The sequence below is a fragment of the Marmota marmota genome, unplaced genomic scaffold (assembly GCF_001458135.2).
Source record: "Marmota marmota marmota unplaced genomic scaffold, marMar, whole genome shotgun sequence".
Taxonomy (NCBI): Eukaryota; Metazoa; Chordata; class Mammalia; order Rodentia; family Sciuridae; genus Marmota; species Marmota marmota.
Window position 1 is genome coordinate 25,599,470 of NW_026000093.1, and position 24,585 is coordinate 25,624,054.

The 24,585-nt window shown below is 33.6% G+C and overlaps 1 protein-coding gene across 1 annotated transcript in view; it reads left to right on the plus strand.

Annotated features, from left to right (window-relative positions):
- Positions 1-24,585, plus strand: part of Hnf4g (hepatocyte nuclear factor 4 gamma) — a 234,409-nt gene that overhangs the window by 194,110 nt on the left and 15,714 nt on the right. Inside the window, exon 11 of the transcript XR_007340586.1 lies at positions 573-641. The gene's annotated coding sequence lies outside the window, so the exon portion shown is untranslated. The remainder of the gene's footprint in view (positions 1-572; positions 642-24,585) is intronic.

The window sequence follows — 24,585 nt, forward strand, 5'->3', positions numbered from 1 at the left end:
ACACTTATGTGAGCAATGACACAGGTTGAGGATGCCCACTGAAGTATTGGAAAACTTGAGATATCTAAGTGCTCACGAACCCTATGATATCCCCATGCAAGAACTACTGAACAGTTACTGAAACAAATGAGCAAGCCAATCATTGAAAGAAACAGCAAAAATAAACTGTTTCCTGCACTAATGTGCTGTGGCCTCTATTGTCAGAAAAACTAACATACAGAACAGTGCGCATTATACATAATCAGTTGTGTAAAACAGTAACAGGATATAAACATGCATTCTTAAACCTGTTTAGCCATTTCTGGAAGAAGAACTGTGATAAAATTGAGCTCATCTTGGAAAGAGAGCTGGGACGCTGGTGGGAAATGTGAGAAGATTAGGTATGTTTCACTGAAGAGTTCACCATATTTTAGATTTTATATACAAGCATTTGTAGCACATATTATTTAAAAATTTATCTAAAGACATATTGTGAAATTTGGAATCTTTAGAAATATAATGGAAGGAAATATAAAATACACACTAGTTGGAAGCCACAGTGTTGAGTTTTTTTTTCTTTTTTCTTTTAATAGTAAATGTCCTGGGTATGCTTGAAGGCAGGAGTGAGGAGATGGATGGAGGCAGAGGAAATGAAATAGAAGGTAAGTGAAAATTATAGGATTTAGGGCAGAAGTGGAAAGGCTGGGATCTTAGAAGACAAATGTCCTTTCTATGAGGTGTCTAAACAGAGCCACTGAATCACATATTTTGGACAGAAGCTGATGGTTCATTCTTTTGTTTTTCTTTGTATCCACAGCAACAACTTCGGGGGGTGCTGGTGGTGGTAGTATATGTGAGCTGATTGGTGTGACTGACACTTGGGGCAGGACACAATTCTTACCATAGGAGCCCTGAGCAATACAGGTGACTTTAAGGTGATAGTGGGATAGTCAAGAGCTATACTTTAATGACTGCTTCTTTAGCTACTACTTTTTGTAGAAAGATTTGTTCACTACCAAAGAGGAGATGGAATATGTTCATGCCCAAGGTGGCAGGAATCAGAAAGGAGATTTACAAGTATGCATATTTATCGTTTTCAAGGGCCAAAGGCTTCTTCTCATCAATCAGCTCAGTAATGAATGAGGTACAATGATATAACCTATCCAGGTGATTTGTGGTGAAAAGAAAGGTGATATAGGGCCAGTATTTAGGGTCAAAAAATACAAGAAGTTATTCAAAGATAAAGGAAAAAGTAGCACAGGTGGAGAAGTTTTTGCTTCACTCTTTGAGTCTGTTCTTTGCAATAAGTTTTCCTGATGGCTAAGTTTGAAATTGGGCTGTGTCTTATTCATTCAATTTCAGACAAATATTTTTATATATAGAATAACTGTGGGCATTTTACTGCATTCATTCCAAGAGAGAAAAATGAAAAAAAAAAAAAAAACAGAATTCAACCTTGTTTTCATTATGTTCCCCCCCAAAATCTTTCAGATTTTTAGGAAAAGGCAATGGATCAAGTGGAACTCAACAATTGTAGTTCAAAGTGTAGTTGTTGATCAAAAAAGTAGTATCCCTGAAGCATCCTGGGTGTACCCCAATCTATATGAGCTTTCTCCTGTTTACTCTGAGCAGTCATAGGTGTCTTAGTTGGTTTCTCCCAGATGCAGACTTTGAGGCAAATCTTCCAATGCAAGCAGTTTTCTTGAAAACTGTGGGGAAACACCACAAGAGAAGAAAGGAAGTGAGATTAATTTCAATAGGATACTCTGAGAAATGCACTCATCTCAGGACTATTCCACCCAACGGCAAGTGAGCTGGGGATTTATACCAAACTCTCAACAGTAGTTTCTGGAATGATCCCAAGTATTGATAAAGATTCTCTTAGCGCTTCCAGAATGCTTCATTTGGGTCAAGGGGCCAGAGAATTCCTAGTCAGCACACTTGGCCCATATTGCAGCTGGCTGGCAACTGGACTTTGGCAGAGTACCTTGAATCAGGAAGGTCTGAGGGAGGCAAGCAGGAAAACTAACAGCATCTTGCATAGGGACTAAATAGGCAAGGCTCAGAGGGAAAGGAATCTGAAACTGAGTATACTCTCTAAGGCTGTCTACTATATCAAATATCATTGTTGTTGTTGGAGTATTATTAAGGCATATCAATGCACTCCAGTGATAGTTTAGTTGGTTCATATGGCCTTTAGATTTCCAAATAAAAATAATAATAATGTGCTGATGCACACTGAGAGGTTACCATCTATAAGCACCATTTTAATTTTTTAAACCAGGTAACATAATTTTTACATCTTTTTAGCAATGTAGTGTACTATATTCACTTTTCAATTTGAAGACTAATGCTTGGGAAGGTATGGAAATTACTTCAGGATACATAGCAAAATTTAGTCATCAAGACAAACAACAAGGTCACTAGTCTTTCTACTTTTGAAAGAAAGCTTCCTCGCTTCCTTTTAAGACTGAGATGTATGTGAGCAATACAAGAAGCAATCTCCAAAAGCCTATTTTGCAGAATGATAATAGGTATTATGTGTTGGGGGACAGAATTTAAAAACCAAACAAATTAGAGACATGGGAGATTAAGCAATGCTATTTTGATTCCTATACATTTTTAAGATTTTTTACTTACTTTCTTCAGGATGTTTTAGATTTTTAATATGTCAAATTGTATTGTGAATGCCTAAGACAAAGGCAGCATACCTGTTTCCCCAAATCACTGGATGTGAACTCATAGTTTCCAAGCAACACATTCTAAGTGGAAAGAACAGATCTTGTGACATTTTATTGCAGATATCCACCCCACAAATAAACATTGCTTAACTTGCTCATAACTTTACCATTTGAACATTTATAAATTAAGTAGTGTTACTTCCAACATGAAAATTATTTATGTTCTCCTTCTTAGAAATTATGTCAGGTGAAGACATGGCAAAAGAATATGTCAGAGATGTGCTCATCTGAGGATCTATTTAGTGATTAGGGTCACAAACTGCCCCCTATTATTTTTCACACTTGCAATTATTCATAATCTCAGACTTGTCTTAGCCAGATCAACTAAATTTCCCTTGAAAAATGGAGAAGGAAGTTCATGTCACTCAGTCACAGTCCAGAAAGAATTCCCCCCCATTTCAAGGACTCACATCACTCTGCCTCCTTTTAGGTCCACACCTTATTTATCTTTTGGCAAATTGGCTTTCACTATCCCTTCCTCTTAAATTCAAGTTAATAAAGTCCTGCAGTGAATTTTCAGTTTCTTCAAAATTCTCTTGAAGGACTGAAAAGTCATCCAAATCACAATAAAATATTTTTAGGGCCTTTTATTCTCTCTCCTAGACTTCAGTGACACTATGAAGTTTCACATAATTTCTAGTCTGCATCTCATCAAATACTGGCAAAATTTATTCAATTCAAATTAAATAGATGTAGCACAGCGTAATCTTTCTCTATTAAATATGTCACTTTTTGCAATTGTTTCTTAATATCCCTCACAGCTTCCATCTAAGATTAGCACTTTCTTTGCTGCCAGAGTTTCACTAACCTACTGAATTATTCACTGAAGCATAACCTTCAGATATCAGGTTAGAAAGACCTTGATTATGGCAGGAAGTGAACTGTATAAACCATTTTTCTTTAAAAGAAAATTTCTCAGTATAGCAAAGTCTGAAATGAGATAAGTATTAAATGTGTGTAAAAATTAAGTTCATAATTGATAGGAATTTAGCCAACTGTGACATTCCTGCATTTTGTTTATTATAATGTATAATACCATCTTAACTATTGCAAAGCAGCATAAAACATGTGCATTGCAATAGTGCTTATTTTACCTAAAGAAATGCCAACCTGGATGCACGTTTAACAAACCAAATTGTTGAATGCTAAATTTTCACTGTTTTTCACAGCCTCTGAATATTCAGGCTAAAATTTTAATCATGGTTTATTCCCTTTATTTCCTATTCACTTTTGTTTCCTTCACTCTAGCTTTGTTTTAGTGTCATATCACACTAGAGTTCATGGTAAAGTCAGCAATTCACCATGGGCCTCCCTGCAGCAAATTCTATTAGTAGCGTCCCTTGCTTTATCTCAATTCAGTGTTGAAATGTCATTAGAATACCGGGTGAGGAGACAACACTCTTGGAACACCTTTGCTAGTGCTGAAATCAGAAAACTCACCACTCACAAATCAGCCACTTCATGACCAATCCACTGGGTACCGATAGCTGAAGTGTAACACTGATACACAGCAGGGTGTACGTCCTGTTTTTCAACCAGATGAGAAGAAATGCACAGAGACAAATTCTGGTCTACATTTATTTCATAAGCCATCGAGAGAGGTGTTTTCTTCCCCCCTCCCCCATGACATATATTTGACTCAGACACTATTCAAATGACTTTCCAAATACTTAGGTAGGGCATATATATTTTAAGTATCTGTCCACTTATTAATGTTAGGCTCCTCTTACCATAACCAGTGTTGTAAAAGTCAACACAACTTAAGGAATGTCAATAGTGACAGATGATGCATTATTAAAGAGTGTGCTTTGATCAGATTTTCTACACAGATTTGTTGTTCAGATGGAGGCAATAAATTAGGAAACATTTTTTTTTTTTGCCATGAATCAATATAAGTGGTATAGACAACTTTAACTATTTTCCTTTAACACTATCCACCCTACCCTCAACAAAAGTACCAATTGCATTCAGTTCTAAAATTTTAATCTTGTTGTATGATTATTTGAAAGTCTTTTTATAAGCACTTAGGGAAGTCCCAAATAAGCCAGCGAAATAAGTCAATCAGAGCAGTCTCTGAGAGAAAAAGACCCAAGAAATGTGCTGGTGAAGGGAAAATTATGAAAACATCTTTGTTTTAAGGGACAAAGAAAAATCTTAGAACAAATGTACAACAATTTGCCATTTTCTTCAGGTGAGAGTCAATTTTCATGTTTATACTAATAAGATGTTTTTTTTTTCCTTGAAGAAAAGTATCAGAAATTTGGGGGTTATAAGGAGTTGCACATGGTTTATTATATTACTATGTCAGTCAGCTTTGTGTCACAGTGGCCAAAGTACCTGACAAGAACAACTTAGAAGAGGTGAAGTTTATTTTGACCTCCGGTTTTCAGAGTTCTCAGTCTGTGGTCAGACTCTTCCATTGCTTTGGGCATGACATGAAAAAGATCATCATGACAAAAGGGTGTGGGGAAGGAAAGATGCTCAGTTTGTAGCAATCCATAAGTAAAGAGACAGAGAACAAGGTGACAGGCAAAAAAATATAAATCCCAAAGTCACACCCCCAGTGACTTACTTTCTCCCATCACATCCTACCTGCCTACAACTACTATCTAGTACTAGAGTCTATTCAAATTATTAATCCACCAAATGGATTAATCCACTGATTAGGATATAGCTCTCATAATCTAACCATTTTATCTCTGGACATTCTAGCATTGTATTACACATGAACTGTTGGGATTAATACTGCATGTCTACACCATAACATTCCGCCCCTGATTCCAAATGCTCATGTCCATCTCACAATACAAAATGAATTTAGTTTATCTCCAAGAATCCCCATAGTCTGAACAGTTCCAGCTTTGCCCAAAGTAGAACTGTTTAAAGTCTCATCTGATACTCAAAGTAAACTCTTGGCTTTGAGCCTCTGTAAGAACCAAAAGGCAAGTTACATATATTTAATAGAGGTACTAATGTATTCTTCCTTATTTATTTATATTCCATGGATTTTTGATCCGGTAGGAACTTAAATTGTTGAGAAGAACACATAGTCAAAAAGTAGAAGGAAAAACTGCCCCCCTTTTATTGCATTTATGTCATATCTTGTCAAGTTAATATAATTTATTACTATTATTTTTTTTTTGCATTTGGCATTGCCATCTCTTCTGGGTGGAATTCAGAAGATAATAGCATCAAAAACAACATAAAATACATTATATAAATTAGAGAAGTACAATGTTATCATGTGGTAATGAAGATTAAGGTGATAAGCCATGTTCCAAGAAAGCTCTCAACAAATCCTTTTCCATTTATTTAGAAAATGATGGATAGAATTTTATCACAAAAAAATCTGCCTAGAGATCATTATCACTGGAGAGAGTCTATGTAAAGTTGCTCTGTCATTTATAAATATTAAGCCCCTAAACAAATGTAGAAATGAATAGGACACTATCTACTTCTTAGGGAACTCATATTCTTATAGAGGAGATCATACTAATTTACCTAAAGGTCAGGAAATACCTTAGTGTGAATCAGAGTTCAAGAGAGGATCTTGGATTATTTCTGCCAGAGGTCTTCTACAGATTAATAAAAGGCCATTATTGGTTTGATCCTTTTGAGTGTAGTTATTATACACTTCAGGATCATTGTGTACATTATAAAAGTCATCAAACTTCATTGTAATTATTTAAATAATGACTGCTTCTATATTGGATGGTCTTGGGGCATAGAATGAATCTGTCTTGCTCACTGACCTACATGAAATACATTGTAAGAGAATCTCTGGTAGATAACAAGTGTTCAATAAATATTTACCAAGTTAATAAATTAAATGAATGATTATCTGAAGGTACTTAATGTATCGAAAGTACAGGCAAAATTAAACAAAAAGATCTCATACATAGATAATAGAATATATATAGTCATCTTAAGATATATATATAAATAAATAGAATAAGGTAATAAGGGTAATATTGTCTTTTCCATATTTGGCTATGGATAGATACTTGGCTGTACTTGAATTCACCCTGGAAAATCAGAGGAGAATATAGATTGCCAGGGATACAAATGAAGAAGGAATGTGGTCGATCTCATAGAAAGTTAATTAATTAAATAGGACATGTATTTCTCCAAGTTTGGGGATGAGGAAGAATTGGGGAAAGGACATTGACTACCAGGTTCCTAAGTTTCTTATGGATCTGAGGATTACTGCAGCACTGGAATCAAGGCTTTGTGTGAGATAAATAATCATTGTGTTCATATCCTTGCACTTCAGTTGTCTGTTTTAATTACTTCTCAAATTTATAATAGCAATTATACATCTCAAGTTAACTAATATTCCAATGTAACTAAAATTCATTCCCTGGCACAGATTGCTCATGACCAACCAGACCCATGTATGTCCATCCTATTATTCTATTTTTTTCTAAGTATATTTAAAAGTGATTTAGTAATTACATGTAGGATTACCAAAACAAATTGAGCAAATAATTTTTCCCTCTCCCAACAATGCCTTCTTATTAAGAAACTTTCTGAAATTGCTAATTAAGATTGTGAACAGGCATTTCATTTAACATCTCCCTCTAGTTTCTCTGGATACAATGTTTACTGTGCTATAGAAAGATGGCTGTTGCTGGCATTCTGGAATTCATTAGGAGTTTTTCAGGAGCTGAACATCATTATTTCATTGAGACATCTTCTTCCTGTCCCTGATGTGTCTTTTGTTACCAATAAAACTATACCTGTGCTTCCTGGTGAGCAATGGCTGTGGGTTGCCTGTGAATATAAAAGTAGGAAATGGAATTTCGGCTGCTGGTCATTTCAAAGCTTTTCCTTCAAAACATACACAGGACATTTGAGTGATGTCCCTGAGCCCCATAACAAACTAGGTCAGACCACTTTTAGAACAATTACTCATTTCTGTGGTCCCCTTATCACTTCCTTGACTAGCCAAGTGAATATTTCACTAGTGGGCTATTCATGGAAACCCAATCAAGATTTGTGGCAGGGTGATAATTTATTTCAAATTTATGATTGTATTCCCAGTATACATTAAAGGGAGTAGTTTGCCCTTACTTTCCCCACATCAAGCCAAATGATAAGGATTCTCTGTATTAGGTGACTATTTCATAATTAAGTTAAGGCTGTAGATAGACAGAGTAAGCAACCAACCATGGGAGTGATTTATAGATTTTTTACTGACTTTGTCTCTCCCAATGGCTTACCACCATGCTTGAAATTTTCACTAAAGTAGCTCCTTACAGATCCCTCAAGACAAAGCTTTTAGCAGCTTGGAGAAATCTGCTTTGAGGGAGGGTAAGGGATTGCGTAGTTAAGATTCTGAATTGTCAAATCCTGGAACATTCCAGAGCTCTATCCTTGGAGCACCTCTCTTCCAAGCTCTCTAAGTGATTTTACTTAATCAAATGCCACTAAATGAAATTTATATAAAATATTTTATGTCTTGCTCTAACTTTTCCAGTGCTCTGTGTTCTCTAATTTTCTATTAAATCACTCTACTTGGATGTCCACTGATGTCACAAATCTCATTTGAAAGCAAGTTCTTCTTTCAGATGTTTCCATTCTAGCAGAAGGTACCTTATATACACAGTTGTACAAGTCTGATAAATATGTGGTTCTTGTTTTCTTTGCTTCTTCACTTCATATACCTAATTTATTAGTGAGTCTGGCCAGTTATGCATTAAAAAATACATCCAGTCTGTACCATGGTCAGAATGATTTATGAAAATGTAAATAGGATTAAGAAATTTACCTAAAATTCTCAGATATTTTCTTTTAGAATTGAGAATAAAATAAAAATCCTAATCTAGAACTTAAAATAATCCATACAACTCTCTGGTCTCATCTAGTACTGTTCTCTAGTTTCACTGTGCCTTGACATTCAGTCACTTTGGACTTCATCCTATTCCTAAAAGTAGTACTAGAATTCATAACCAAGGAACTCAACCTGTAAAATTTGGGATAGCTTTTTTATTTCATTCATGTCCTAAGTCCAAGGTGAAAAAGCCTTCCTTAATAATTCAACTGCATAGTACCACTAGTCACTCCTGTCATGTATTAATGGTAATTGCTACTAAGAGTATTCATCAACCTCTGACTTATTTATTTACTTATTTTATGTCTCCCACCTTCTTCTGAGATCCTGGGCCTAATCTATCTTACTTATGGCATATTTGAAATAATTATTAAAATAGTATAGTCACTCTATAAATGTTACTTGCAGAAATATAGAAGGGATAGAAATAAAAATCCTTGTTTCCTATTGATTGGCCTGTGTATTCTGTCCATTAAATTGCTATATTATTAATGAGCACCAGCAAGTACATTATTTAAAATGTAATGTAATTCATAAGCTAGATTCTGCCATAGGAATAAATTAACCTCAGAATTTCAGTAGTTTAATACACAATTTTAAAATAATTATTCAGGAGAAGTTCTACTCAAGTGAGAGTGAAAAGTAATACTCCAGTCAGTTCTTCCATGTGGTAACTCAGGGATCCAGGTCCTTACATGATGTGGTGTTATCCTCTCTCCAGGAGGTAACACACTAGCTTTTAAACATTTAGCTTAGAATTGAAATGAATCATCTCTGATAAGTCAGAATTGACTAGAACCAATCTGATTGCCTAATACAGTTGCATAGGAGGTTAGACTATTATTTAGTGGATCACATAATTTATCTTGGTAAGAAGTATTGCTTCTCACACAATATCAATGGCATATTATAGAGAAACCTGAGGTATGATATAAAAAAACACAAGTCACCAGATTCTTAAAAATGAAAAGAAAATATGGGAAAGAGAAAAAACCCCTGAAATATACTGACATTTTCTGGGTTCTATGCATAGCTAATACAAGGTTAGTACTAATCTCTACACTGGTTGAAAAAAAATATATAATGTTTCCCACCATTTGGTTTGCAGCTGTAGCTAACATTATATCCTGCCCCTAGTATTATTTGAAAGTTTGCCTCTTAAACTCATGTTCTTCTTGATCCTTTTGCTCTAAAGTATCTTCCCACCCCCACATGGCTCCACCCCAGGCTTGCCTTTGTGTTCCACTTCACAGCTAATCATCTTAGATTAATACCAGGACCACTCTTGCCTAATGGAGTTTCAGCTAAAAAGAGAGAGAGAAAATCAGGAAGAAAGCTCCTGCTAAGTGAATATGTCTACTCATTTTCTCCTGTGTTTTACATGCTCTTTGGTATAAAAGAAATCACGGAAGTCAATGGATTAAATATAAATGTGAAGTAAGGAAATATGTGATAAAAGAGAGACGGATAAAAATGTACTTGAGACCAATGGGCGGACCATGTGGTGAGCTGATATAATACTTTAATTCTGGCATCCCTGTGGTTAGCCCAGGTTGACAACATTTCAAAGATGACAATTATTTGGAATAAATCCAAGATTATACTTTAAATAAAAATGTTCATAAATCATAGCTCTTCCACTTTGAATAGGACAAGCACGTAAGCAATTACTTATAGGAGCAGTATTATCTTGCAGTTCAAGCTGTTTCTTAAGTTGATTTGACTAAAAGCTTACTTTTTTTCCCCAAAGTGGAAAATGAAAACATTCCACTCTTCTTGCTTTGTCCTAAATAGGAAGTCCAATTAGGTGAATCATTTCTTCTCTCAAAAAGGTATATGAATGAAAAATATAAATTCAAGATAAAAGAGAAAAAATACCATTATGTCTGGAAGGAAGAGAGTTGGAGCAGGGGCTATCAAATGGTATGGCTGGGTGGGAGAGAATCAGGATCTAGTCCACCCGGTGAGAACACTGCATGCCACAGGGGACTCTGGATTAGGAAAAAAAATAAAAAAAAGTAGTCTCAGTCTGTTGGTTTACAAAAGGATAGAGCCTAGGACACCACTCTTTTTCTGCCCATTGTGTAGAGTGCTTAAGAGACAGCAAATTTGGCTTTCATTCCTGAATCTACCATGCACCAGCTTTGTGTCTTTGGGTGAGTTTCTTAACTCATGTGTTGATTTTGTCATTTGTCCAATTAAGAATAAAATCTCACAGGATAATGCATGTAGTTTTTAGCGAAATGCTGGGCACATTGTAATTGCTGATGTAAAGTTTCAATGCCGGGAAGAGTACTACCAAGAGTGATATATATGTCTATAAGAAGGGATATATACACACATGTGTATATATTTGGTAGGTAATTTATGAATTAACAATTTACATTATAAGAGATTATAATCTCTTTAATATTTTTCTGTCACAAGTTTCTATAACACTAGGTAAGATGCAGAATCCTTACTCTGTCAATATTTTAATGTGGGGAAAAATGTTATTTAATGGGGTTTTCTTTTGTTATTGTTGTTTAGTTTTTTTTTTTTGCTATTTGTCTTAGTGACATTCCAGTTGCTTTATAAATTATAGGATAAAAATGGTCCAGGGTGTGGTATGATACCCATTTGGCATGGGAAATAGCTTTTACCTATATGCCAATAGAATAAATGTTTCATGATACAAAGAGAAGCTGTAAATTTGATAAGTAAATGTTACTTTACCAAGTAGTGAATGAAATTCAGAGATATGAGAGAAGAAGTTACAAAAGACAAATCCATATTAGTTTCAAATTAGATTTCTTTAACACATTGAAAAATACCGAAATGTCATGGGAATGGATTAAGCCTGCAGACTGCTTTGACAAAATTGCCTCTTAAAATGGAAAATAAAGATGGTGATACTTAGTATAATGCCAGTAAAAGTCCCAATAAAATAAAATTTTGGTGAGGGGGATTGAAACTTTAAAAATTATTCTGACATTATCTGGAAGAATTTATATTATAGCAGTTGTTTTAAAATTTTTTACATTGCGCCTATACTATAGAGTATATTTAGAGGTGCATGTATCCCACATGCACATACAAATACATACACACACATACACAAAAGGAAAAAAGTTTTCATAAGATTATATTTACCCCAAATGCATGTAATAATGTCTAATGTTTTATATTTTATTATCTTTAAAATGCTTGTCATATTCCAATACATTAATTCCTAGAAGCTCAAATGGGATATGACCTACCTACATTTAAAACATAGTGTTTTTATAAAATACTTAAGTTGTTCAAAATAATAGTTATAAATTAATTCACTTTTTATTATATATTCTCATGTATTAGAAAGTTCTAGGCATATGGTTGAAATAGTAGAAAGTCCTGAATTATACCTATATTTGTATAAACAATTTCACATAAAATAAGGATACACTTCTAATCAGGTAATATATGATGAGATCATACATTGTATTAAACTTATCTTAATGTAGCTCTCAGTTTGGAAAATTATATTTAAGATTCTTTTTTCACAATTTATTTCTAAACAAACTGTACCTGTAGATGTAGGATACAAAAAAATCTACAAATTACTAGAAAATGAAGAGTATTTGTGTAATTTTGGGTGGCAGAAAGCCTTCCTAAGCATGAAAATAAAATCAGAAATAATTTACAGAAGTTATATGTAAGTTATATAATTTACATATAAAGTGAAAAGGTCTATATTTAAAAATCATGAAGAACACAAATCCAAATGGCAACCTGTGTATAATTTAAAACATATACAATATATAAAACACACACAATATATAAAATATCTCTGACACAAATATGACAACCTTAGATTTTAAAATAAACACCGCTAAAATAAAAATAATATATACAAAGTGAAAATCAAATTTATCAGGAAGGAAATTAGAAAAAAATCCAAGCTGATTACTAAAGAATTAAAAGTTAAAACAGTTATAAATAATTTTTTTTTATTTATCAAGTTGGAAAAAATATATTTTTAGAGTCATAAAATCCACTGTAATTTAGCTGACGTTTATTGATTGCTTTTTATATGTCAGACATTATTTTAAACATTTGGCATACCATTTAATCTTCTTTAAAAAAAAAACCCTATAAGAAAATACCATAACTATTATTTTTGTTTACAGAACAATGGGGCTGATACAGGTTTTCTTGAGTAATATACATAATAAATAGTGAAGTCAGATTTTGATACCAAGAAATCTGACATCAGAACACACACTTTTAATTGAAATTTGCTTGTTGTTCCCATATTGTCATGAGTGTGAAATACACATTGGAAAAAGTACAAAATGGTACTATATTTCTAGAGAGCTATTTTACAAAATATCCCAAGAGCACTAAAAATGTACATGCTGTTTGGAATATCAATTCTGTTTCTACAAATTTACCCAAGATACACCTCTAAACCTGTGCAAATAATTAATTGAATAACTTTCTGTAGAAATTGTTTTTAAAGCAGAAACTTGAGAGAAAATTAAGGGATTAAATATTTACTAATTGATTACATTATTGGTTGCATATTAATGCAGTGTAATACTTTCCAACAATTGAAATACTGCTTTTGATGACAGTTATCGACAGTATGGCAAGTAAAGACAACAGAATACATATTCTAAAACAATATATATATATATATATATATATATATATATATATNATATATATATATATGTATATATATATATATATATATATATATATATACATATATATATATATATATACTGTACAATGCATTTTACTATATATCCTTGGTTTCATGTCTTGATCAATTCTCCTTTTCCTCCCACTCTGTTCTCTGTTCCTGAGGGCTGAACTCGATAAACTATATCATGAGGGTTTCTATCCTTATGGACTAGAGCAGTCTGGAGGTACTAGTGCCCGATGGAGAAAAGTTTCTTCCAAGTAAAACATCATGATTCTAGAGAATTCTTTCTACCTGAACTCTAAAAAAGAAAAAAATAATAATAATAAGAGGAGCCTAAGAGGAAAGTTAATTACTTTGTTGACCAGGATAATTGATTTCAACTACCATGGAAGGAAATTACTCCACAGCTACATAATGGGAGCAAATTCTGGAATTTGGGGATATGGCTGGGCCATTGATGAATACTCACTTCCGCAGTAGTTCCATTTGGGGTTATTGTACTAACCTTCCAAGTTCCAATAATAAAAACTTAGAAATTAAAGGGGAGATGTTTGAAATCATCCTACTAGATAAAGTGCCCTGTTCTGACAAAGTACTGGCAGAAGGTAGAGAATAAATGGTTTTGAAAAGAAGCAGCTCTAAGATAGGGATATGACCATGTTGTCTTGACTCCACTGTACAATAGTTGACAGGATTTTATGCACCTGGAGTTTGGGGGACATTAACTTTTTACCTGGATGACCTACAAGAGTGAATTCTGACGGTGAAATAGGGGTGATCATATGAACATCTTCCATTTGATTCTTTAGACTACCCTCTCTCCTTCTCTTCCATGGACAAGATCAGTCAACAGGACTCATATTCTGTCTGATGCTGTTTGGATGCATCTGATATACAACTCTGGAAGGAGATTAGAAAAAGAGAAGAAAGTGAAAACAGAGTACTAATTTTCCTGGTTCACTCCCTGCAAGTTTCTCTTGAATTTGCTGTGTCTCTTGACCATGCTGTGTTTCCTAACCAGTCAGCTGGTGCTACAGAACTCCCTTTCTTTCTAGGTTCCAGTGAACATGTCTCTATCCTCAATCATTTGTATTTAGAGTGAGTAATAGCTCATGCGGGGCAAGCTTGGGATTATTGCACTAACCTTTGTGTTTCCTCTGTATCCAAAGCTTTGTAATTTCTCCTCTTTTGATATAAACTTCTCAAATGTCAATTAGAATATCTTTTGTCTTCAATCTGGGGAAGATTATTTAGGAGGGTGCTTACAGTCGGAATGCTGAATGTCTTCCAAAAGTCCATGTGTTAAAGGCTTGGTCTTCAGGTTGGCACTGTTGGGAGGCACTGTGAACCTTTAGCAGGCAGGGCCTTATGATGAGACCCCAATGACTCTTGGGAATATGTCCTCAAAGGAGGTTTGGGGGCTTGACTCTTCTTCCTTCTTTCCTTCCTTCCTTCCTTCCTTCCTCCCTCCCCCCCCCCTCTCTTTCTTTCCCTCATGGTTTATAAATTAAGTAATTTGTTCATCACTTGCTTCTGCCATGATGTGCTGCTGTCATTAGAGGTCCAAGGCATGGGTCCCCTGGATCTTGGACTGATACCTACAGAATCCTAAGTCAAAATCAACCTTTTCTCCTTATAAATCAGTCATCTTATGTATTTATTATAGTAACAGGAAGTTGAATAATATAGAGAGGTTAAGTAAATACCCTATAGGCCTGATTTTGAATTCAAATTATAAGTATAGACTCAAAGTATTTTAATTTTTTAATTTATTGTGTTCATTAGAAAGGTCTAGAGATAAATACTCACCCAGTAGCAAAAAGTGTCTCCAGAATCAGATTGTGATTTTGGATTAATGGCTTATACCATGTGTGACAGTTAGTTCCAGGTGTCAACTTGACTGAATAGGGGATACTTAGAGAGTTGATAAAACATCATTTCTGAGTGGGAAAAATCCTCCTTCAATGTGAGGAGAAACCATCCCATTTACTAAAGGTCAAAAAGGCAGAGAATGGGTGAACTCTTGATCCTATAACGGAGCCAGGATGCTCTTCTTCTCCTGCATTTGGGTGTCCTAACTCCCAGTTTTCTCACTTTTGAACTCCAGGACTCTTGCTCCAGGGTTTGGGGGCTTTGAACTGGGAATTACACCACTAATTTCCCTGGTTCTGAGTCTTCCAGACTTGAACTGAGACACACTACCCAGCAATATAAGGTATCAGGCTCTCAGAGGGATTGTCATGGGACTTCTCAATCTCCATAATGGTATGAAGCAAATCTCCTATTAATCTCCTATCTATCTATCTATTCCTCTATCCATCTACCACCTATCTTTCTATTCATCAGTCTATCTCTTCTATTGTTTCTCTCTGGAGAGAGATTGATACATTAAGTTAGGAACAAGAAATGCAAAAGATGCCTCTGGAACCACTTCACATACCGTGGGATCTGTCCAAAACTACTGAGATAAATGGGACCTTTTGGCTTAAATAAGAGTAAATATTGAAATTAATGTAAACTTGTTAAATAGGTTTACCTGAGAAAGTTTAAGTATATGTGAAAAGAAAATTTGGTCACTTACTCAGGGAACCCATCCATTATCTCCCAAACTGGTTACATCTAAGGGAAACAACAAATGTTCATTCTGTGTTCCTATCTGAACTAAACAATAGGGTGGAAAAGAAGTAGGTAATAGGAAGTAATTTTTAATTTTTTAATTTATTGTGTTCATTAGAAAGGTCTAGAGATAACACCTGGAAGGTGTTAGAACTAAAGAATAATCTTGATCTTTAACACTAAATTTTCCAAAATGTGAATTAATCACAAGAGGGTGGTAAGTTCTAAGTCAAAAGACCAATTCTTCGCACCATTTCAGATTTTATATCTAGGAACAGTGACGATATATGGTGGTGGGTTGTGTCTGAAAATATTTTTTAAACTTGTATATTTGAAAAGACTCATAGGATTCCACAGAATATACTCATTCAAAGTGGACATTTGAAGTAAAAAGAAATGACATATCGAAGAAAGGGTTCAGGCAGACGTTGGAGGTCCACAAGATTTTCAGGTGCAAGCTCTCTGTGGTCTTACTCCCACATAGATACACATGTCTGGATTGAATCACCAAGATTTGTGCCATGAATCTTGGCTCCAGAAGAGCTCAAAGCAGAAATTTCCATGAGGTCATTCATGCCCCTCTAGTCACATAATCATCCATACAGTTTAACCCATTATGCCACTTAAAAACCATCAGTAAATGAACCATCCTTGAGGTTTGGGAATGACCAGGGGAATTTTGGATTTTAAATAGAACTTCATAAACTGCACTGTAGTTATCTTAGTCATGAGTCAAAGTCAAACATCCAGGCTTCTTGGAGACAGAGTTTTCTGAGGCCATCTACACATAAACTATACATTACAGAACCTCCACATCAAATGATTTCAGCCAATAAAGGAAAACAAAATGATAGACATAGAATATTATTATGTTCAATCCCTAATGAGTGATGGATCTAAACACTTCACATTTCAGTTATCAACATCGACAAAAGATAAATGTATCTTGTGCCTTCTTGTGAAGGAACATACCCTCAAAGGGATCAGTCCTGAGATTGATTAATTCTATGAATCTGACTATCAATTTTCAGGAAATCTAGAGGGCAGGGGAGCATGTTTAATTTCACTGTGTATATGCAGTGCAAATCTAGCTAGATATTCATCTAGCTAGATTCAGTTCAAATGTTTGTAGGTTCTTGAATGTACTATGAATTTTATGTTCTTCCCCTAAAAATTGCAGAGAACAGAAAGAGATGGAGTAAAGAATCTATAGTTGTTTTTTTTTTAAACTTGAAGGACATAGCAAGTTAAAAGTTTGGCAAGACTATATTATATTGACCCTATAGGGCTGCATGCACATTTAGGTGGTAAAACCATGCACAAATGCAAGGGGAGTAGTCTTTCATTGAAATGAAATACAAAGTGAGGGGTTTTTTTGCAGTGGCAAAATTGTATCTTTTAGAGGATGTTTGCCTACGATATTTTACTAGAGTCTACTATTTTTCATATGATGCTCTCTGTTTTTGAGTTTTATCTTACAACAAAAACTTACAGTGATTTGAGAGATGGGGGTAAGATATGGAGTTTGAATCAAATTTGATAATTTAAAATTTTTATTGAAAAATGAAATAGAAAACAAATTGAAAATGATCATGAGGAGAAGCAGCCCTAAATTTCCAATTCTGAGGTTTAGATGATGGCAAGTTCTTCCATTCAAAATGACCTATATATAGTTTAACTACTGGCATTCTTAATAGAAGCGCTTTGTACATTTCATGAACATCCTTCTCTATTTTTGATATAACAGAACATAAAATATATTGTTTCTTTTTCTTAAAATTTATAGATGGTATGGTGGTGCATTTGTATCCTCCCAGCAGCTCAACTTAGCAAGGGTCTCAAAAAATAAATAAAAAGAAGAATTTAAAAAGTCTGTGTATAGCTCTGTGGTAATGCACCTCTGGGTTCAATCCCAAGTAGCAGAAACAAAACCAACAAAAAAAAATGAAAGAAAGAAAAGAAAACAAATAATACCAAATTTAATGTAATAAGAGCAGCATTAAGAAGTAAGGATTGTTGTGAGAGTCTTTACTATTTCTGTACAATAGCAGGGGAATAAAACACACAGTTCTCTGTGAGTGGTAAGCTATAGTAACCTAAATCATGCATTTTTCTATTATTCTAGGTTGGAGTAAAAGATGGTCAGACACAGCACACATGAAAATGAAAAAAAAAAAAGTTAAATACCAGCCTAGATATGCTTGTGATATGCTAAAAATGAATTTCAAGTACTAAAAGCACCACATAAGAGGAAACTATCAAAAAACTGCCAAGTTTGAGATTTAGAAATGTCACTCACTGATGCTGTTTCCAAACAAAAAGCTTTTATTCTTATGGCAGGTTTTCACGGCTTAACAGATAAGCTTGTGTTAGGTGTGTGCAGGTTGCTTTTTAGAGAGGTTTCTTATGAAACCAGGACGACAGTGTGTATAAGGAAAGAAGGCGTTAATGGGTTAAAAACTGTGTAAATGTTACTGCAGTAAAATTACAGCTTGTTGTTCAGATGAATACTCTCCACTTCTCGTATAGCTTTAAATTATGGACAAATGCTTGCAATTGTGAACTCCCTACATTGTGCTGCCTGTTCCCAGGCTTCATCAACCAGGACTGTCCAATGGGATTACTGTAAGCCTTCACGGCAGTCTGCCAGCCACTGATGAGAAACTCATATCCCTGGATGTTAGATTGCTCTCTTTATTCCATCCTTGTGACGGCTGTGATTGCTGTCATGGTGTTAGGTTAGAAATTAGCATTTTGTGGCCCAAATTTTGCCATCCAGAATATATCCAGGAGAAAAAAAAAATCAAAGAATAGTAATTTCTTCTGTCAGAAAAGGAACTCAGAGCTACCATGATACAAATGTCTACAAAACTTAGGTCAGAAATGTTGTGTGGTCCTGGGTGGCGAAACTAACTCAGGAGGTGTTTCATTGTTATCATGAGGCTCTGCTTAGAAACAAATGGTTTTCTTTATATAAAACTAAGACTGACTGAGTAAACTGTGGATGAGTCCTGGAAGGTGTTAGAACTAAAGAATAATCTTGGTCTTTAACACTAAATTTTCTAAAATGTGAATTAATCACAAGAGGCTGGTAAGTCAAAAGACCAATTCTTCGCACCATTTCAGATTTTATATCTAGGAACAATGATGATATACTTTTGCTGTATCATAATGATTTCTTTACAATAGATATATCTAAGTTAACTATGAAATGACAAGACGAAAAATAAAGGAGTTGTGGAAAAAAAAGAATGGGAAAGATCATTAATTTTTCCATGTTTTTTCTCCCCTAAATCATTATAAGGAAATGACCAAAGCATTGCTATTATAGTAATCAGTGTTTCATATCATCAATGATTCTTAACTGTTCTTGCATTAATATTTTCTATCTTCTATTTGCTTATATGCTTGCTGAACATTTATGAGTTACTGATGTTTTAGTTTCATATGAACCTACATTGTGGTTACAGCTTAATTTAATTTATATTCTTTATGCCAGAGATTAATTATAGAATAGAAAAGAAAGCTATTTAAATTTTGGTTAAAAAGGGATATGGTGTCCTTATCTTTTGATTCTTACTAGGCTATCCACAGGCATGTTAATTTTTCCTGTCATTAACAGTGAGCAAGCTAGAAGGATTCTGACATGTGAGGTGCACAGATTCTGTTAGGAGCCTTGATTTTTATCCACCTACCCAAGCTTATCCGTCATCTTTAATCATGCAAAAGGCAGAATTACTTAATCACTTCATTTTATTGAAAAAAAAGAGAAAGATTTACATTAAAATGATGACATGCAAGAAAAAATAAATTGAAAATGATCATGAGGAGAAGGTAATGGGGAGACTAAAGCTCCATTGGTTTTGTGATGCTCATTTAAAGCAATGATCTAGTAAAACCAAGACATAAAAGCAATGATGATGTCAGCTGTAGGGCTATAACCATCTTATCTTTGCATTCTAACTTGCATTCCGGGTCTGCATTCTTAGCAAATTATGTGAGGAAGGCAAGACAAATAATTAAGCATCAGACCTAGATCCCCACCCCTCCCTGACCTTATCCCAGATTGAATTATACCCTAATGATAATCTTATTTAGAGGAACATGACCTCAAAATTTAAATCCAAGACCTTGAAGATCTTTATATGAAATACTTGCTTTAATTCCAACATGCAAAATAAGCCAAACCACTTAGACGTTAATTACCAAGTTTGTCTGTATACATTAATGTAATCTTATTTTTCTCAAGTGAACATCTTTACTTTTGTTTTCAATTTATTTGTGTGTGTGTGTATTATTAGTGTTCATTGACAATAATGCATGTTTTGTATGAGTAGTTTCTTTTCTGCAAAGCTTCCTGTTATTCGGATTAGGATATTTAAAAACAGTTGTTTGGAACACGTTCACACCTTCCCTTCCCATCCTTTTTATTTTATGTTGTTTCTCTATTTTTTCATTGAAAATAGCTAACTGTTCTAAAGATAGGGAATTTCTAAAAGTTTTGAAGACATTTATTGATAATAGCATTTAATATTCTTTTTTTATATATGTGAAAGAAAGACGTTTGAAACAATAGTGAGGCCTCATATAATTTTTATAACCTCAAAATATATGTTTGCCACATGCATTTCAGTCAATGTATTTTAAAAAAATCTATACTTGAATGGAATTGTGCTTAAAACATCTGACTGTACTGAATAAGAACAGTAATCATACATGAGGAAAAGGAAAAAAAAATTTAAAAACTTTTTAAGGCAATATGGTAATTATGGATATTTACTCTTTTAGCTTTTCAGAAAATAGTTGTTTAGCATAAAATATGTGCCAAGAATTGTGCTAGATATCCTGGATATAGCTATGAATAAAATTCCTGGTCTGTAAAATACTTTTATTACATTTTCTCCCATAGTACATATAATTTAAGAATCCAGAGAAAGGATTTACTCTGTTCTCCTATACATGCAATTGGCCCTATTTTCACTTAAATTGAATGTCTTCATATACACAGCCATATAAGAACTAGGTCACTCGGTGATATTAAATGATTTCAATATTTCAGCATATTCAGACTTTATATGGCCTTCCTAATGCTTACTTTGAATTTAAACAGCAAAATTTGAGATGATCTAAGGTTATTACTATTTCTCCTATAAACATATATAATCAACAAAACAGTTCAATAGGTTCAAATATGAAAATTAAAAGATACAATTGAAAGATTGAAGTAATTTTTTTATGTTAAAATTACAAAGATTATATACAAACTGTATAGTAATTGTAATTTCAAAAACCATATAATCTATATAATTAGGTTTTAGAAATACATGACTTATGCTATCATCCCTAAGGACTGAGAAGCATGTATTAAAAATCAACCATTCTTTTGCTCATCTAAAGTATCTTTAAATTCCAGACTCTGTAATTACCACTTTCTACCACAATCCTTTTGGGGAGATAAGAAAAATTCTGCTTTTCTTTTATTTAACTTCATTGGAGACTTTGGCTGCTGGAAAATGCAGGAAATTCTCTTTTCATTTCTAGACAGACTCTTCATTTACAAAGCCATATACTCTTATTTTATACCTGATAAAAAATAAAGAGACAATATAATATAAAAATTAATATGAAATTAAAAGATATAACTATATATAATTTAAATGAGCTAGTTGTCTGTCAAAATTAGTGAAGAACATAAATGTTTCATTTATATACATTTTTAAAAGTTATATTAAAAACATAGTTCATATATAGTGTTTTATTAAAAATATGTACTTGATATTAATTTACAAAAATATGTTTTCATGGAATTTTGTATTTTTATTAGAAAATAGAAACAATAAAATGAAATATGCAAATGATTGCAATTTAGATATGATTATGTAAGTCCAAATTAATGGCATAATCAAATGTTTTAGGGAAATTCATGTTCTATCACACAAAGGAAATTTGATTTCCTTTTTCCATTGATCAATTTGAATGTAGTTTAGTATAATTTATCACATTAGAATCAAACACTATTTATATTAGGTAATGATATAAAATTTAATTAAAACATAAATTTCTTCCATACTTACTTTAATGCTGTTTTTAAAGGACAGAAAAAAAGATGCAAGGCTAAATTATTTCATTTTTATATCGATATTTGAACCATCGTGTATCTAAATCTTCAAATGAGTATATTAAAATAAAAGTTGTTTTCCTGAAAGAATTCATGCATTTAAACTTACTTGAAATTATTTATTATTTTATAGTCAAAATGAAACTTAGAAGAATGTACAGAAACAGCAAAATAAGAATTGTAGGATCAAATACTAAGGGAATAATAACGAACAAGGCTACTTTAACTTTATAGCAATAGGTGGCACTGTTACCTAAATACTTTGATTTGAATTGAAGAACTAGAAATGTGTTGTTTCTGTATAAAATTTCCTATGTGTAAACAAATGAGAACACAGATGAAAACTTTAAAAATTTGGGCAATAGTTTTTTTAATCATTATTTACTTAGCATTACATTTATTTATACAGCCAGTAATATGTCAACTAGTAGAAATGTTGGTTAATATTTATGACAATAAATATGATTAAATGGGTATGCATTTAGTAGAATTCATAAAAATTTTACTTTTTAACACAAATAAAAAAAATCACAATATTTTTTTTCTGCAAAATTTTACTTTATAAATTCCCAAGTCTATGATTTTAATGTTGGAAATGTTTAAGTGTCTTAAAAAATTAAAATTAAAGTGCATAACTGGATTAATGAGATATATTTTCCACTGCTACATTTCTTTTGGACTGTTTTCTGTAGTGGTACAAATAAGAAAGCCATCATGTGATCTTATATGTTTGTTAACTATAGTGAATTTTGACAATACTCTACTCATTAGGCTGATATTACAGAAGTAGTGTTCTTTCACCACTGCCCACAAGGTTATGCTTATATTTGAAAGAGAAAAAAAATGGGCTATGTATGTGTTCACAATGTTTCTATGAAAATAAGAATAAAGAATAAGGACTAAGCCTCGTTAGAACACACTGCACCTTTGTACAAGGTAGATAATGCTGACCCTGTGGCAGGCAGATTGCAATAAAACCACCCCTTCCTTTACACAGACATAGCCTGTCACCAGGACAAGGCTTGAAAGGTGAACACAGGCATGATTTCAGTCAGTCCCCATGTCCCTAGCACCTTACAATGTGGCCTAGTGCAAGCCACAGCCTGCATGCCTTGCAAATTGATGCATGTTAAATTTACTAATAGCTACTATGGCTTTATCTTAGAATTCTTAGAAATAATGGACAAATATATAATTTGATGATCTTCATGACTATCCTGCTATATGCTTAAACTTGCCACAACAATATGCTGATCTAACTTAGAGATTAGTTTCCTAATCAGTTGGAGGTCACTACATAATTAGGTATAGTTCTGGTTATTAACTCAGTATAGTGGACAGTGTGGTGCATGACCCAAACCCCCATTGTACTTACTTCCTTTCTTTCTGCAAATTCTGCCTGGGATAGAACTTAGCTGCCAACCTTCTAAAGGGATTGCCATTTTAACTGCATATTTGCTATATATTTTTATGCTTTTTTTTTTGCAAAAATACATTTTAAATTTTAATTCAATTAAAATTATTTATTACTAAACTGTGTTTAGAGGAAGATTTGATGCACAGAATACTCATGAATGAATATATGTTGATGGGGTGGTGATGCTTATGTGGTGAAATACAATTTCACCATATAATGGTTCTTCTAAACAGACACTTATGGTTAGGTTATATTCTTTTCTGGGAAGACTCACACCTAGTTAATAGCATAGAATAAACTTGGCCCCAGTTGAAACAACTCATTTTTATCCATATTCCAGAACTTTCCATAGAATGAGTTAAGACTTCTATCAAGATTGCTAGAATGTTTTCTCTGATGTAAGGAGGCTGATTCATAGTGGTATAGAGAGAGGAAGCATGGGAGGAATAGAAGAACTCTAGATAGGGCAGAGGGTTGGGAGGGGAAGAGAGGGGGCATGGGGTTAGAAATGATGATGGAATGTGATGGACGTTATTATCCAAAGTACATGTATGAAGACATGAATTGGTGTGAATATACTTTGTATACAACCAGAGGTATGAAAAATCATGCTCTGTATGTGTAATAAGAATTGTAATATATCCCACTGTCATATATAAATAAAAAATAATTAAAAAATAAATTAAAAAAAGATTGCATCACAGTTCAGCTTTTCCCTCTTCCAGGGCTGCTTCATATTTCCCCTTTCATAGGGTGAATCTCTAGGGCATTCACTGATAAACTTCTTTTGCACTTATCTCCGCCTCCAACCCTGTTTCCTGGGGTATCCAATCTGTGCTCTATGCTAAAATAGGATGCAAATTGAACTAGAGGCCAGGTGGCCTTGCAATATGAAGTTCTCTTCACTAGCTTCAATAGCCAGAAACTACATCACAACATTTCTTAAATGAATTTTAACCATAAAATTGATTCTAAAAGGTAAATGACTGAATAAAATCATACCAAAACTTTAGGGTCAGCATCCAACATGACTTTTTAAGACCACTCAAAGACTACATGTTATATCAACAGGATACCCTAAAACAATTCAAATCGTTCATGTTTATTACATATCATTTATGTGTCAGGTCCCAGAGAGGGAACCAGAATTACCAAAAACGTGGCCTTGGTTCTTCAGAAGTTACTGGATCAGCAACATTTCCAGTCTAT